This window comes from Pholcus phalangioides, unplaced genomic scaffold (assembly GCF_987345545.1).
Source record: "Pholcus phalangioides strain wild (caught in Gottingen) unplaced genomic scaffold, Ppha-v1.0 ptg000030l_1, whole genome shotgun sequence".
NCBI classification, from domain to species: Eukaryota; Metazoa; Arthropoda; class Arachnida; order Araneae; family Pholcidae; genus Pholcus; species Pholcus phalangioides.
This window is the reverse complement of record NW_028301620.1, coordinates 2102757-2115277: the sequence shown is the minus strand read 5'-3', so window position 1 is coordinate 2115277 and position 12521 is coordinate 2102757. Positions and strand designations below refer to the sequence as shown.

The 12521-nt window shown below is 39.6% G+C and overlaps 1 protein-coding gene across 2 annotated transcripts in view; it reads right to left on the bottom strand.

Moving 5' to 3' along the window:
* LOC149067442 (uncharacterized) overlaps positions 1 to 1912 on the bottom strand; it is a 148527-nt gene extending 146615 nt beyond the window's left edge. For both annotated transcript variants that reach the window (XM_089252671.1, XM_089252672.1), the window contains exon 1: positions 1827 to 1912. The gene's annotated coding sequence lies outside the window, so the exon portion shown is untranslated. The remainder of the gene's footprint in view (positions 1 to 1826) is intronic.
* Between the last annotated feature and the right edge of the window lie 10609 nt (positions 1913 to 12521).

Genomic DNA, 12521 nt, shown 5'->3' with positions numbered 1-12521 from the left:
AACCGATTATTTATATTCGGGGGTGAAGGATCACTATGCGCTTGCTGCATGGAGTGGCAGATCAGTAAGCGAAGCATGTAAACCAGCTCCCCACACGAACCATGACAAAATAAAAGTGAAATTGCATAGCACTAATTACAATATAAATGTAATAATTGTTTTATTTTCAAAATGTACAGCAAGCCCAGGATTTAGTCGAATTTGCCATACATCAAATAGATGTCTAGTGTCTATTGATGTATAAGTCTTCTGCCATATACCTACTACTACTAAACCATACATGCACCTTGTCTACACTCTTCTGCGGAATTTCTAACTGTGAGTGAAGTCTAATGATTAAATCTGTCATATACCAAATAAATGTCCAGCTCCGTACACAAAAAAAAATTGCCAAAAGGGATTATACTGTAGCCGTTCCAATGCTTCAAACGGAAAATCTTGACAAGTATTAGTAAGAGTTGGGATTGCAAAAATTAAGCTGTTTTAAGCTGGAAAATGTTTCAAGTGGGAACTTTATAAGCGAGATCCACCGTATCACATTATATGTGCACTTTGCTATGGAATATATTTTACAAATCTCTCATTTGCTCAGCACGAGTTAAATATTTTGTCAATTACACAAATCCCTGGAGACATAAAGTGTGGCTAAGATTCTATAAGCAGGGTTGCGCCGAATTTGGCAATTTCAAATTCTGCTATTGACGACCTAGAGTTTTTTGGTCACCAAGCATCTACAACATTGTGAAAATCAAGATGGCCAACAAAAAAGAAATCCGGCAATTTTTTTTTTTTTGACAAGCTAGAACATGGAGAGGAGGAATTCTTGAACCAATGAAGAAAGTATTGGCCAAAGGATTCTCGTTTCATTGCATTTGGATTTTGTGTTCCGGCAACCAAATTGTTCGGTGCCACCACTATTCAAAATTATGACAGCGGCCATTGGTGTACCCAAAAGGATTACCCCCTCAAGCCGAGATTATAGTGTTATTTTGCAGGAAAAAACTTAAACTCCCCTGAGAAAAAAAAAAAAATTGTAAACCCCCTTTGAGAAAATTCTGCGTATGCCTATGACAGCGGCACATTGGGCAAGAAACTATAATTTCTTTTGCAGGCATCATGCCAAATTCTGTCAAAAACTGTTCCTTTTGTGACTGAAGAATGCTGAAACATACAAAAAAATATATAATTCACAAGCAAAGGAAGAGCGATGAAAGCTTCGGCTTGTTACTCAATACATTTCAATGATGACAAACCCAACAATGAGACTTAGGAAGCTGGTGACAATAAGAAATAAAAACGAAGCTAAAATAGATAAGGATAGCACATTGGTGCTTAAAAAACATTGTCGCCAATGCAAAATGTTGAAAGAGCCAAGGTAATCAGTTGGCGACATAAAATAATCGCCAAATTTGGCACACAACACCGCTTACCGAATCTTAGCCTAAAGAGTTCATCAAAGATACGACAGTTATTAATTACTTGTCATTCAGTACAACATATAAACACTGTATGGCCGAGAAATGGTGTTTCACAGCGGTGGTGTTAAATGGAGATAAATACAACAAATGAGATCTAAATCTAATCAACAATCAATTATCTCATTCACAAACAACAGCACGCGTTTCACAGCGTCTCACTTTAAACAGAAAAGCCTATTTTATGCACAATATTGTGAATAAATATGTCCGTTGAAAAGATTTCGAAAGCCGGCTAGGGGAGAAACATCTACATCATCATACGCGAAACTGTGCTTTCAAATAGCTTCACGCGCATTCGAATTTTAAACTTGAAAATAAATTAATTTATTTTATTCATAAATTATTCACCTTTGAATGTTTAAAAAGCTGTTTTCCCTCAAAACGTTCAATTTTTTTTATCGTTGTGGGCAAAAAAACAGATTATAAACATACGAATGAAGGAATCACGGAGGTGGCAAGTTTTTTTCTTTTAAGTACTTCTTTTTTAATTTTTTATTCAGCTCATGGAAACGGAAAAACAAGTTCACTCTAGCTAAGGTACATGTATTTTGAACTAAAAACAATTTATTCGAAGTTTTTCATTCTTATTTAATGGATTTCATTCGTTTATGAAGTTTTACAATTCAACTCTAAGAAAAGAACGTATTCGCGGTGACGAAAACCAGCACGGTGAGGAAAAAAATCGCATGGTATTTTTTTCTCTGAATGCGTGTTAAACAGGGGCCTTCGTGATTTTTCCCTTCTTACCAAGGTAAGAAGGGAAAAATCACGAAGGCCCCGGTTAAACCAGCACCTCCTAGAGATAGAGGTCTATCTCATCTATCTCTAGGTGGTGCTGGTTAAACAGTGGTGTGTTAAAAGCACTGAGCTATAGGGAAATCCGTTGCCTAGTGGTTGAAAAACGCATCGAGTGTTCGTCCTCGTTATTTTCTTTTGTCCTTGAGAATTGAAAAAGTTTGCCATAATTGGCACGTTTGTCCCATTGAGAAGAAATATAGCCCTCAGATCACGAGAAGAGTTACGAGAACGCCCCTCTCTGGAGAGGGTCCATTTCGGCGCGGGGAAAAGATAAAAATTATCCCGGGTTGCCAGAGTAAAGGCCGCAAATCGGTTCTCTCTGTATGCGGGTATTCTTCACGCTTCAGTGAACTCCGTCAGTCTTCACGCTTGAGTAAGCTGCGCTTTTTGTGTTGGAGTTTGTTAAAAGATGTACTCGAAAATTGTTGTTATATAAATTTTGGAAGTAAATTAAATTTTATAATTTAAAAAATTTGAATTTTTATTAAATTTAATATTTTGAACTAAAATATTTGATACAGAAAAAAATTCGAAGGGAGTCGTGATCATTTAGTAACAAAGGGAGTAAAATTACTAAAATAATAAAATAAATTAATTGTTAAATTACTTTAAATTAATAATTTAATACAAAAAGAGTATTATTAATTTAATAATAATAATTTATTACTACTGTAAATTATATGGCATTTTCTTCGGTTTAATTTCTATACCGCAGCAAGACGATGTCACCTGCTAGCAATTAGCCATTCTTCTTCTGTTTACCTTCTCTTATCCCACATCGTCTTTTTTTTCCTATTTTACTTTCTCCACAGAAGCTACTCATATGGGCTTTTCAAATAGGTGACAAATGTAGTAGTGACAAATAAAAAGATTTAACATGCCTGCTTGTCAAGTTTGCAGTTATGTCTGTAGCCACCTTAAGGGCATGTCTCCCCAAGGGCAGGGCTGACAGGGATCCGGCCCCGGGGCCCTGGATAGTTCTAATAATTTTTTAAAACTATAAATTCTTAAATTCACTTTAGAGTGACCCGTCGAAGATTCTAGCCTGAGAGCCCGGCTACTACTACTACTAAACCACACATGTACCTCGTCCATATTCCTCTGCGGAACCTCTAACGAATTGGTACATGCAGGAATGTGTGTGTACGTGTAGTGAAACCTGACGTGAAGTTTGTTTATGTGTAATGATTGTTATGTGTAGTGCTGCCATCTACCACCAGTTTTTCAAACGATGAGTGAAGTGTAATGATTGAATAATTAATCCTAAATTAGGCCTGTTGCCATGGCCCCCACATCCTGATGCAGGGCCCCAGGCTGGGATGTTTTACTGGCCCCCCGACCAGACTTTCACGGGAGTTTCATTGATTTCCCCCTCCCCTCAACGCTCCCCCTGACCCCCCCCCCCCCACAAATGACGAACCCCGATTCCCGGCCTAATTTATGTGGCAGCCAATGCGATCATTTTCATCAACCAAAAACCAAAGCTGCGAATCACGAACGAAAAGCAAGCGTAATGCAACCGGTAAGGACTCATTTCCACAAACCAATGTGCAATTTTAAAATAAATTAATAATAATTAATTTTTTATGACTATTTTTTGATTACTTATTCTCATTTACTACTCTTGTTTTAAATTGCCCATATGCATGGCCCCCAGGCTGGGATCTTTTACGGGCCCCCCGACCAGACTTTCACGGGGACTCCTTTATGATGAATTTATAGCATGAAAAACAAAAAAAATGATTAACCCCCCCCCCGGGCCCTAGGGCTGGAGCCTTGTCAGCCCACCCCTTGTGGGGGCCATGCCTGTTGTTCTCTGTGGCGAGACTTTTCAATGGGGAGATTGGCTCGCATTTGCCCCTTGAAGTTGGGAACCACAGGAAACCAACCACCACTATGGCAACGGGGGGGTTCGAACCCGTATCCTTGCGATGTGAGTCCGTCATTATTACCACTCGACCACCACAGCGGCTGAGAGCCCGGCTGCAAGATGTGGGCGGGGGGGGGGGTATGCTTAAGGGCATCGGAAGCATGGTCCTCTCATGCTGCAGCAGGGATCCTGGCTGAGATCTCTCACCGGCCGTCCATACTGAATTTACAGTCTGGAAAAAAAGAAAACTATAAGAATACTCCTGGGTTGGATTTTGTCAGCCTCATCCTTCTGGGGCCATGGTCGAAAATGTTTTATACGAGCAGTGTTCGGCTTCAGCTTGATGCATGGAACTGATTATTGAAAAAAAAAAGCTAGAGTTTTCGATCCCTTCCACGGAATAAAAAATATATATTTTTGTATTAAAATAATATATAATGTGCTGTAAGTGCTCGACAGCCGGGCCGTCTTAAAGGCATCACGGGCTTTCCCGGGCCAAGTGATTTTTCTGAGGTCCTACCACGTAAATTCTGGAAAATTTCAATCAGATCTTATTTTTGTGAATCTAATGCGACAATGCCTTAAGACGACACTGTCGAACAACCGTTGTTTTCGTAACAAAAGCACTGCGATGACAACGTTATTAAAAGAGCACTGCCGTGGCGCTTTTAGTGAAATTTCTAGTAGGCCAAAATAGCGCTAAAGACGCCAAACGGGAACGCGCCGTTGCTAAAGCCGGGTTTTCCTAGAAGCAGGTTTTCTATGGTGCACGCAGCGTAAAAACGCTGATTGGTTAAAAACTTTAATTTCATGTTTCTTTGACCAATCGGAATTTGTGCACGCACTGTAGAAACCTGCTTCTAGGAAAACCCGGCTTGATGCGCTATTCTCGATGGGCAGTTGCTTTACCTAAAAGGAAATAATAGAATCGTCCGAGACGTAACGTGACGTAGGCGATGTTCTTCTCGTGATCGGTGGACTATGTATACCTTATACTATATATATATTATATATACCTTATTTCTCCTCTAAAGTTTGTCCTCGTTTGGCGTATTTTCCGAAGTTCCGTTTTCCCGTATATTTTCAGGGGAAATATGGTCAGGTCACATGTCATTATAAATAAAGCAAACAGTTATTAAGAAGGAAAGAGACAGCTTTATTCTTGCCCAGTCATCAAGGAAACATATTTTTTGGATTTTATGCTGAGGTGAACACAGAAAAAAAAGATATCTAGTCTCCGGCGGGACTCGAACTCAGGCCTTCTTGCAAACCCGGTAAGCATGACTTTTCTTTCAGAGTTCACCTCGGTATAAAATCCAGAAAATATGCTTCCTTGAATCACTAAAAACATTTTTATTTATAATTTTAGGAAATTAATTTATAATTTTGTTATAATTTTTTAGGGAAATTGAATGGCACGTACCGTATATACTCGTGTATAAGCCGACCCTTCCACTTCAGGACCACCAAAACCGCAATAAATTGAAAACCCGTATAAAAGCCGACTCCAAAAAATCCGTGCATATTTCAGAGAAATAAAATTCTTATATTTTCAAGCAAAATGAATAGCTTACGGAAATGTACAATAGAAAATGATTCAAACTTTTTAATCCGTGTCTTCTGAGTCCAAGCTCATCGCAATCCATCAGATAATCATAGCAAGGGCGTAGCGGGGGGGGGGGGGGGGACTTGGGGGTCTGGTCCCCCCCCCCCCGAAATGTGAGAAAATGACCGAAAAAAGGGAAAAAGATGGCCAAATCCATTGTTCTGTCACTTTGGTCCCCCCCCCCAAAATGAAAGTGGTCCCCCCCCCCCGAACGAAATTTCTGGCTACGCCAGAATCCCCTGAATCATAGGGTGCGGCATCTTCGTTTTTATCTTCATCTGGGCTGTTATTGCCATTGTCACTTTCAAAGAGGATATCATCTTCAGTTCCGTCCATCCCATTGCTGATGCAACACTTTTTGAAGGGCCGGATAATAATTTCGGTGGAAACAGAATTCCACACCTGATGTACCCATTGTCACACGAGGCCAATGTCAGGTTTCTTCAAGGCATCACTTTTTGTAGTTTCTTCATCATCGGAACTCATCCATTCGATCCACAAATGCCTCAAATAGTCTTCGAAAAGCTTGTTAATGCTCACATCTAAAGGCTGTAAAATCGACGTTAGCCCACCCGGTATCAAAGAAGCCAATGATGTTTTCGATTTCTTTACCTCGGCTTTGACATTATCGGTTCTGTGGGGTTTGAACATATCCCATACCAATAATGCCGGTTTCTCGAACACTGCTACAGAAATGACTACTGATTGTAGGAGTCGATATTTTCTCATCAAAAACTGACCCGAGTATAAGCCGACCTCCCCCACTTGAGGAACGAATTTTTCCGCAAAAAACTCGGCTTATACACGAGTATATACGGTATTTGTTATTGTTTGTTTAATCTCAGAAATTCCCAAGACAGGGACTAGTACCAGAGTCTAGGAGACTTCGGCTCAGCACTTTGCTGACGGTGGGGGTGTCAGTGCCTTGCTTACACTTTTTGCTAAGCTGATTGGGGGGGGGGGGGGTTCAAAAATAATCAAACTTCTACTTGCGTATACTTGAATGGCACACTTTATTCACTGATTCCAACAATAGTTCCAGACTGTTTGGAGACTAAAAATGAAGTTTTCTTCAACGATTCGGGCATGCTAACGAAGCTTCATGGATGCTTCGGTGACCTCGCGATAGCTGTCCAGACATTACGGTGCCAAGCTAAAAAAAATTTCTATGCAGAGATGGCCCACCATAATCGGATACAGACCGTTAAATGACTTGGCCCTGTCTATAACGATATTTTTAAGGAGATTTTTTAAAACCGTCACAACGATGCATTTTTTTACATTTCACTCGAAATGTTCTTCAATATATTTTTAAACTCGTAACATATTTGAGTTCATCCGAGGACGTCTTATAATATCGTTATTTAGTACCAACTGGTCACCGAAAGTGTTGGATGACGTTTTCGGTATCGCTACATTTTGTGTGATGCACAAAAGTGTATCACGATAAACCTTTTTACAGGCGCAATACAAATCTGACAGAGAATTTTATTTACCAACTACTCAATTTTTGATGCAAATAAATACCCAAAAGCGCATTTTTTTGGTCATACTGCATATAGGGCCAGAACTAGAGGGCAGGGCATCTGCCCCGGGCGGCAAAATTAGGAAGGGGCAGTTTTATGTGGAAACAAAGAACACCCTTATAAAATTATCGAATTTTAAAGTTGGGGTGGACAGCAAAATCATGTTTACTCCGTGTAGCAAAAGTCCTAGTTACGGCCCTGACTGCATAACAACGTCGATTTAGAAAAGATCCCAACAGCAGCATAAATTATATGGTACTTGATGATAGTGTTTTCTCTCGATATAACGATAATCCGTCTACAACGATATTTTTGTTCGGGCAGTAGAGTATCGTTACATCGAGGTTTGACTGTAATACAGTGGAACTACCCTAACGGACACTCGTAGTTAACAGACACCTCCTGTAAACGGACACTCTTCTGATCACTGGTCCTGTGGATTAGTGCTTCAATATGTATTTCACTCCCCGTTAGCGAACACTCTCCATGTCGTTGTGGTGGTCGACACGAATGCAAACCGATCTCCCCGTTGAAAAAGTCTCGCCATAGAAAGCAACAGGAAGGGGCAGTTTTACGCAACGATAGTTTGTAACGTTTTACAGTAAAATTTTACAGCACAACGATATAAATACAGGCGGCCCTCGACTTTCACACATAATTTGTTCCTGAAAATGTGTGCGAATGTTGAATGTTCGAAAGTAGAGGGATGTAAAAAAAACAACAAAAAATTTCACATATATTTTAAGGGTTCTCACTACTCTTTCGACTTCTAAAAGTGAATTTTGAAAAATGACTTCAAAAAATAGTTCAATTGATAGCAAATAAAATACTAAAAATTTCGTGTCAATCGGTTAATTTGTTCTTTCATAATTAAAGAAAGAAATACTGGATTATAGTGTAAACGTATACTAGGAAAAAACACTTTGAACGCGAATTTCTCAGATTGCAGTTTTTGAGCTCATCCGTAAGATTTCAAGAAAACTACGGCCCCCAAAAATTCTGAATTTTTGCAGGAAAGTTTAGTCGACATGTGTTAGTAGAATAGAAATCTCGGACTTTGATATCTGACCATTCGTTAGAATTTTATGAATTTTTAAAGTTTAAAAAAATATATAAATTTTAAAAATATAAATTCAACATTTTTTAAAAAATACTTCCCATTAGTCAATTGCTAAATGCGAGGTCTGTTGTACTAACACATATATGCTAAACTTTTCTGCAAAAATTCAGAATTTTTGGGGCAGTAGTTTTCTTTAAATCTTACGGATGATCTCCAAAACTGCAATGTGAGAAAATCGCGTTCAGAGCTTTTTCCTAGTAAACGTTTACACAATAATCCAGTATTTCTTTCAAATACAAATACAAATACAACGCCACAACAGGCAAAATGCCCAATGAGGTGGCTGATAAAAAGATGCAAATAAAAATATGGATGTCATATGTTTCAAAAATACAGCAACCCCATTAAAAATGCAATTAACACAAATTATAAACAATATATACACATGATAAAATATTATACAATGCCCATAAAGAATACTTATGGTTGTCTTATTCTAAGAATGGATAGCTTCTCGATTTACCCCAACATGTTTATCGTATTTCTTTTTAAGCGTGTCAATTGTGTTACAATTTACTACCTCAGGGGGTAAGCTATTCCATTTATTAACAACCAACCCTATTAGAGAAAAATTCCCTGCGACACCATAACCTTGCATTGTCCCTCACCAATCGATACTGGTGTCCCCTTGTAAAAGCAGTTGATTGGCGGTGTACTAAAAGTTCATGGTCCATCCTATCCATCCCATTGAAAATTTTGAACACTTCGATCATATCTCCTCGACACCTGCATTCATCCAATGTAAACATATTCAGAAAATGAAGTCTCTCTTCATAACTCAAGCCCTGTGTGCCAATAAGGACACGCGTAGCTCTTCTCTGCACCCCTTCAATCAAGTCTATGTCCCTCTGTAGGTATGGTCTCCAAAACCTTACAGCATACTCCAGTCCAGGACGAACTAAGCCTCGAAAAAGCGGAAGAATGACTTTAGGAGAACGCGAACAGACCTTTTTGAAAATGAGACCAAGCATTCTATTCGTTTTTTTGACAACCGCTGAACAATGTTCAGAAAACTTCAGTCGCTCGTCAATGAGAATTCCCAAATCGGTGACTCTAGTTGCATCCGGGATAGTGACACCATTCAACTCGTAAGTGAACCGTGGGTTGTTCGAACCAAAATGAGCGACCATGCACTTATCTACGCTAAACGTCATGCCCCATTCATTTGCCCATGCTGCAATCTTGTTTAAGTTGGTCTGGAGCAACTCCCTATCGCTTTCATTCCCGATTACCCCCATTAGCTTCACATCATCTGCGAATTTGCTAGTAATTCCATCGATACCCTGATCGAGTTTGTCGATAAAAAGTGAAAAAAGTATGGGGCCAAGGACACTTCCCTGAGGAACTCCACTTGTGACGTCTGTCCAACCAGAGAATTCCCCGTTCACCATAACTCGTTGCGACCTATCTCTTAACCACGATTCTATCCAATTCAACAAGTTGCCCCCTACTCCAATCTCGTGTAAACGCTTCAAGTGTTTGTCATGTTGGACCCGATCGAATGCCTTCTGGGAATCAAGGTAAACAACGTCGACATTTTTGCTCTTACCCAAAGCCTTAGTCACGTAATCATGGAAGCAAAGGAGGTTAGTTACACATGACTTCCCCTTCCTGAACCCATGCTGATTATCCGACAATACATTATTCTCGTCTATCCACTTCACAAACTGCCTTTTGATGATAATTTCCAAAATTTTCGAGAGGGAGCTCGTCAAACTCACTAGACGATAATTAGACACCACTTCTCTACTACCCTTCTTAAATATCGGAACAACGTTAGCCAGTTTCCAATCTCTCGGGACGATACCCTCAGCAACACTACTCCTGTATATCTGTGCGACTGGCCCCAACAATTCATTAGCACATTCCCTGAGGACCCTGCGATAGATATCATCTGGTTCTGGTGCTTTGATTGCACATACATTTCTTAGAAGATTTCGGACCTCCACGTCTTCTACTTGAATATCGTTGAGGGTTTTATTACCCTATGCAACACCCGTATATCGAATATCATTTTCTCCATTAAAAACAGACGCGAAAGCACTACACATGCCTACATTACTCTCTAACCTAGAGCCTCCTATCGAGAGGGGGCCAACTGTCCCCTTACATCCATTATTGACGTATCGAAAAAATGATTTTGGGTCAGAACCAATGTTATCTGCCAACCTAGATTCAACTTCCTTTTTACTATCCCTTATGGCTTTCTTCAACATTCTTCTTTTATCAGTAAACAATGATAGGTCACCACGTCCACTTTTATACTCTCTGAATGCTCTTTTCTTTTCAAGATAAAGGTTCCGCACGCTATCCGTGAACCATAGAGGGTGTGATGTACAAACACGCTTTTTCGAACAAAGGGTATGACGTCGTGCAAAACAGAGGACAGCTTCGTACTAAATTCTTCCCATTGACTTACCACCCCTACTGATTCCAACTGGTCTTTGAAAACTTCCGCTAACCTTCTTCTCAAAACATCAAAGTTAGTTCTCCGAAAACAAGGAACCAGTCTTTTGTTATCAACCTTACCCGAGGAAAAGTTACAGTGAAATCTGACGATACGATGATCACTGGAAGAAAACTCGTCCCCTACCGAAACATGTTCAACTAGATCCTCAAAACTAGTAAGAACTAAATCCAAAATAGCAGTACCCCTAGTGGCTTCTGATACATGCTGATACAAAAAATTTTCGAGCACCAACTTAAGAAAGTCTCTTTCATACTGATTTCCAGATGAAAGGTTCTCCCAATCAATACCCGGGTAATTGAAATCCCCTAGTATGAGAACCCTCTCTCGCTTACACATGTAGGAAATTTCATCATGCATTTTGGCAATGTAGTTTTGATCCCTATTCGGACAAACCCCAACCATAAGCTTATGACGTCTTTTGCTCTCAAGTTCAACCCATATGGTTTCAATATCACTTCTCTGCACGTTACACTCTCTAGCCTTCAAACAGGATTTCACGTATATCAATACTCCACCCCCTTTCCTATCAGATCTATTTCTCAAAAAAGTATCGTATCCTGAGATGTGTAAGAAAGATTCATCCCCATCGTTTGCCCAAGATTCTGTAATGGCTATAAGATCCAAGCCCTCCACAACTATCATAGTGTCTAAAAAATCTTTCTTATTACCCAAGCTCCTGGCATTTATTAACACACATTTTAATTTTCCCGGTGGTTTGTTGTCAATCGAGAAGCCATCCAAGTCAGAGGTGGGTAATTCCCCGTCAGTACTGTTGTGATTATCATTAACTAACCCGCATTCCCGACTACGTGGTCTGGGAGTAAAAAACCTGACCTAAGACTATCGTAAACCTCCCAGACCCCTCTCTTATTTAGATGGATCCCATCCGAACGAAGCCACCTATCGGTAAATGCGGGAAGCTCCAAGAACGTGACCCCAAGTGAGGAGCAAATGTCCTTCAGGCCTATATTGAATTACGAAAGAACAAATTAATGGTAACATTAATTTTTGTTCATAAACCAAGAATTTATCATATTCAAAGGTGATTATGTATAATTCCAAGCTCGTATTGGTAAATATGATTAATCGTCAGTTAATTACTCAATTTACTAAACATAACTATGGTCCAGGACGGTGGTTCCGAATGGCAATGTTGGTTTTGTTTGCATTAGATTTTTCACTTTCAAGGGCATAGTTGAGGATAACTACTTAACATAATGAGAGCTTCACTTGACAAATGCTGTGTATTTTCGTAAGGGAGAAGAAAATACCTTTATGGCCTTTTCATAGATTAAATAAAATAAATAAATGCAAATGTTAACGAGATTTTTGTTTGATCATTTGATTATTTTTGTTGCACCACGGTCATTTTCTGCACACGAGAGCTAATTAGACCAGGACCTACAATTTATTGCCGGTTCCGAACGGCAGGATTGTTTTTTTTATACTCATCGAGAGGTTGGTGCGCTTATCCCTCGATGGGGGACTCCGTGCGATAGTAATTTTTTCTGCGATCATGTCGCCGTTTCGGTGGTTCCCCTGTGTCAGGAAAGTTTTCTGACAAGGACGAACCGGGTATCGAACTCGTGATACCTCTAAACATCCTTTGGTACTTTAGGTGAGTATCTTATCGATATGTTTTAAAAATATATA